Source organism: Pinus tabuliformis, chromosome J (genome assembly GCF_031772625.1).
Source record: "Pinus tabuliformis cultivar Carrire ecotype Pingquan chromosome J, CPIR1, whole genome shotgun sequence".
Taxonomy (NCBI): Eukaryota; Viridiplantae; Streptophyta; class Pinopsida; order Pinales; family Pinaceae; genus Pinus; species Pinus tabuliformis.
This window is the reverse complement of record NC_142295.1, coordinates 509,279,977-509,285,754: the sequence shown is the minus strand read 5'-3', so window position 1 is coordinate 509,285,754 and position 5,778 is coordinate 509,279,977.

Below are 5,778 nucleotides of genomic sequence, written 5' to 3'. Positions count from 1 at the left end.
CCTAGGGGTTTTTGATGTCGCCGAATCCATTTCCACCATAAAAAAAAATGATTAAAACACTCCCATAGTTAGATTTTTGGAAAAAAAAAAGTGGTTAGATTCCAGCAAAAAATGGCGGTCCATGCAAAATTTTGGCCTCAATAGAAAACACCTTTGACATTTTATGCGATCATGCTTTGGTGGAGAGCCTAGTGGTAGAGTTCATGAGTTAATACTACCATTTCATTACTTTGTTGCTATGAAATTTCAACTACTTATGTGATCTGTATATGAAATTGCTTGAGGTTTATGTAAAATTCCAAGTGATTAGATTTGAGTTTTTAAGGCTTTTATGTCAAATTCATAAATACATAAAGATGAATTTAAAATTCAGAAATTGCATAATATTGCAGACAATACCACCATAACAGCAAACACAAAACAACAAGTGATGAAGGAGTTCACCCCTCCTAGGCTACGTCTCCTGGTCCAACTTCCAATGCTTGGGCTTATATCATTATGCTTATGAAAATAGTGATTACATCAAGTCATAATGCTCAAATGGCTTCAATACAGCTCCAATGGCTTTAGAGCTATCAAAAACCCTTCTCTAGCCTCTTTCTGCTCCCAAAAAGACCAAAAACTAAGAAAGTTATGAGCTTTCCAAGATTTGTTGCTAGTTGACCTACAAATTTTCCAAGTCCAGCCAACCCTCCTTCAATTTCACCCCTTTTTCTGCTAACTGGGCGACAATTCAGCGCAAATCCAGCACAACTAGTGGGGTCGTTAATTTTCCTAATGACCCTTGTGAGCGCGTCGGTGGTCTCATGGCCCCTATGTGACTGGGGGGTTGGCGTCTAGGGTCTGACCCCCTTCTGTTGTGCCACTAGTTCCGAGCTTGTGGTCACATGTCAAATGTTTAAGGTTGGGGGATCGGGGCTGACCTAGCCCCTGGTCTCACCCTTGGTCCGTATGGGTGCAATGACCATGGTTGGGGCCAGCCCTCGGCCCTTACCCAAACCTTCGCCCAACATATTGTTTTAAATGAATAATTTGAGTGGCCTTTAAACAAGGACTACCCGTGGCTTAATGGTATCAACGGTAGTTTGTTGGAATGAGGTGCAAGGTTCGATTCCTGTGGAGTGTTATCTGACCTACCAACAAGTTTTTAGTGGCCACCGAGGTGCCACGTGGCAGCCTTTGGTTGGTCTACTCACCAACAACTCCACCCAATCACATTCAACCTAGTTAGCGCCACCAACGCCTACCATGTGGTGAGATGTCATTGGCCCTTTGAAGCACAGACATACTTGCATAGTGAGCAAGCCCAGTCAGCTATACGGACTACTGATTGGGCAGCCTGCAGAATTTTTGCCAAAATTTTCATGTTTGGGAAATCGATAAGAACTCGTTTCAGGGAGCATACAACGTATGTTTTCCGCTGTTGACACCTAATCATGGGGATTGGGTGAGCAGTTATAAATAGTGTAAATAATAAATAATGGAAAAGGAAGAGTCATCGGGAGATGAAACTTAAATCCACTCCCTCATGTATATAACTATGAGCAATCTAAATGAATAAACAAATTTCATTTGAGGAGTTACCTCCTAGCTTGATATGGTATGAAAGCCAACGCCATTTTTGGCTTCCCTCTCTACTTTGTAACTCCCATTCTGCCTATTCTACCTCTATTCTACATTTTTCCAGATTGAAAAATCACTACTGTGCGTTGAATGCTGTTGGCAGAGTCATTGCAAGCAAATGGAGTCGTGGAGGGCCAACTATGGAGTGGCATGAGAAAGGCGATGACGTGATATGATATCCAAGTAGCAGAGTCATTGCAAGCAAATGGAGTCGCGATTGTATGGTAGGTAGAAACCTGCTCCTAGTATATTCAAAAATAAAGTTGCAGGAATCGGTGGATACCCCTCACACTCGTCACCTCTCCCGGTTTTGAACGCTGCTCGACGCGCATATACCACGGCCCTCCTCCATACACAGTCAGCTCCCATATGCTGACTCCTCCCATAACGCTGCTCCGGGTATCTCCCACCGCCTCCTCCCACAACGCTTGTTTGATAATACCATTCCTATGGCCTTAATTGGAATCGTGGTGCCTTCCTTCACCCGCATACCATATCCTACCCACCAGGCTACCAATACACAGTCCATACCTCCCACTGCCATATGCCCTCCCACTCGGCCCTTGGCATATGTGAATCTGCTCCCCCATACACTTCTAGCGTTTGGAACAATGCTATCCAGGTTATATACATTGTTTTGATGTCCAAGTTTCGTTGTCTGTACGTTATCCAAGTTTCATTGTCTGTTTTTATATACAATGGTATATATATATATATATATATATATATACAACGTTGATATACATTATCTTGTTTCATTGTTTTTATTATCTTGGAATTATGGAATAAGGTTGTTCCATATTATTTCATATATACCACCTCCCCTAAATACTCGCTCCCCCATATACCACCTTCCCTTATTGCATTTTTTTTATAATCACCATAACTGCAATTTTTAACCAACAAAAGTGCATTTTTTTATATATTGACAACATAGTACATTTTTTAAAATTCACTCATTAATATCTATTGTGGGAGTGGTTCTCAATGGGAAGGAGAATTATCCTGAGTGGTCTCAGAAAATCAAACACACTCTCATTTTTAATGAGCTGTGGAAAGGAGTGTGTGTTTGAGAAGGAGACAAAGAACCACAACAGCCTACCTCAAACAAGGAATTCGTCATTTGGGAAAATAAGAACAGCAAGGATTATGCCTTAATTGCGGCATTAGTAAATGAAGAGGTGAGTCGCCATATTTTGTCATTTTCAAATGCTTTCGAAGCCTTACAAAAACTGAAGGAACTCTATGACTCACACTCTGCACTTGAAGTTGTTCAACTCACGATTAAATTTTTTAGCCTTGAACTACAAAATGATGATCCTCTTGCTCTTGCATCAGAATTAAAATCTATTATGCATGATATCAAAGTCACTAATGTTGAACTGGACATTCCTCTGATAGCTTTTGTCAAGGCACTTTATCCCACTTACTCAAATTATCTTGAGTCATTGCAAGCAAATGGAAACCTCAAAGAAATTACCTTTGACTCCCTTGTGAATAAATTTGCTGAAAGAGAGAAATCTTTTGGGAAGAAGAAAGCTCCTCAGTCTTTTGAAGAGGCTGTGTGTCTTGCACATAGAGAGAAGAATCTTGCTCAAGATTCTTCCAGAGGAAGAGGTGGTCGAAGAGGAAGAGGAAGAAGAAATTTCAGAGGCAGGGGGGGCAGACAATCTTAAGGAGAAAAGTCAGATTTGCATTGCATACGTTGCAATAGAGATGGATCACATGATGAATCCACATGCAAGTTGCCTTGGGACAAAATTGAGCAGGAAAGAAATCAACCCAAAGGTAAAACTAATGACAAAGAGAAAGGTAAAGCCCCTGAATCCACTCACTATGTTGTGGCACATTGTATAATTGGAGTAAATGAAGACTTGTTTAATGCTTCACTTGCTTCTTGGAAAAATGATTGGTTGCTTGACTCAGGAGCAACTTTCCACATGACTTTTAGAAGAGACTTTTGTGAAGAATTTACTGACAATGTTGATTGAGCAGTTTACTTTGCAGACAAGCACAATCAAGCTCAAATTGCCTGGTCTTCCAGACTTTCTTCTGCGTGATGTTTTATATCTCCCACAGCTGAGGAGAAACTTGTTGTCCTTGGTCCACATAAGCCAACAAGGTCACTCCATTCATATGTTTGATGACAAGGTTGAGGTGAGAAAAGCATCAGATCACTCACTTGTCATGACGGGGATAGAAGAAGAAAGGCTTCTCAAGCTGCAAGGTACCTCGACTTGTGCACAAAATTTCTCATACAATTCTCATTATGACGAAGGTACATTTCCATCAAGTTTATTATGGCATGCTAGATTTGGACACTTGAACTATGACAACCTTCACTTGTTGAAGAAAAATGGTGTTACTGGTTTGCCTACAATTCTAAGGAAACTTAAGCAATATGATGCTTGCATTCTAGGAAAGCATAACTAACAATCTTTTCATGATTCACATTCCAGAGCACATAGAAAACTCTAACTCATTCATTTAGATTTATGTGTTCCAATGCCTTTTCCTTCTACAAATTGAAATAAATATATGATGACATTTATTGATGACTACACCAGAATGTGTTGGGTTTATTTATTGAAGAACAAATCTGATGCTTTTCAAACATTCAAGAACTTTCATACATGGATTGAAAATGATGCACAATATCATATTGGCTCTATTCACACTGATAATGGAAAAGAATACACTTCAAATGAATTTGAAAACTACCTTCGCCAACATGGGATCAAACATCAAACAACTGTGCCTTATAATCCATAACAGAATGGAGTAGCTGAAAGAATGAATAGGACAATCTTAAATATGGTGCGCTCCATGATGTTTTTCAAGAATGTAAAATTGATGTTTTGGGTTGATGCAGTTCTATGTGCTGTATATGTAAAGAATAGATGTCCATCTAATGCTATTAGAAACAAGACTCCTTATGAAATGTGGTATGGGCACATTCCTTCGGTAAAGCATCTCAGGGTCTTTGGTTCCACCTGTTATGCCTTGATACCAAAGGTACATAGAAACAAACTTGGTGCAAGGAGTCGTAAGTGTATTTTCTTGGGGTATTCAAACACCTCCAAAGAATACTGTCTCTATGATGAAGTTAATAAAAAGTTTGTTGTATCTAGAGATGTAATCTTTCTTGAATCATCCAAAGCTGACAATGTTGTTGAGCAGCAAATTGATCATTTGGATAGATTCGCAAATGCAAAATTATTTCAAGAATTTGATAATTAGATTCCACATCTTTAAGGGGGGATTCCTATACTAGATCAACATGTGGAATCTTCTTCTGAAGCACTCTCTCCCTCGCTTGAAACTCCAACCACTGATGATACTTTGAGTGATGTGATTGACATAATTGGGAGACTCAATCTTGATTCGGTCCCAACTCAATCAACTGAGAAGCCTGGACCATCTCAGAAAGGTCCTCCAAAGTGGCTGACAAAGACACTTGAAAGTGTCCATCCTGATGAGGTTGGAAAGACAGGAACAAGAAATTCAACCTGACAAAATGGAGGTGATGTAGATGACTCTGATTCACCTGTTGAAATGGATGTTTCTTATAATTGTGAATTGAATTTGTCTACAGATTTTGAACCAACTTCCTTCAAAGAAGCTTCTTCTCATGATGAATGGAAAGAAGCGATGCAAAAGGAGTATGATGCCTTGATAAAGAATGGCACTTGGAAGTTGGTTGAACCTCCATTGGGAACCAAACCAATTGGCTACAAGTGGGTCTACAAGAACAAGTATAACGCTGATGGCTCACTTGACAAGCACAAAGCCAGGCTTGTGGAAAAAGGTTTTTCAAAAAAGGAAGGGGTTGATTATGAGGAGACCTTTTCCCCCATAGCAAAATGGGCTACCATCAGGACACTCTTTGCCCTAGTAGCTCAGAACGGTTGGAAAGTCCATCAAATGGATGTAAAAATTGATTTTTTGAATGGAGATCTAAAAGAAAATGTTTTTATGTCCTAGCCTGAAGGATTTACAGTGAAAGGACATGAACATAAAGTATGCAAACTTGTGAAATCCTTGTATGGCCTCAATCAAGCACCGCAAGCCTAGTATGAAAAAATAACTGAGCATCTTCTGAAACTCAATTTCAAACATTATGATCTTGGTGATGCAACTTTGTTTGTCAAGAAA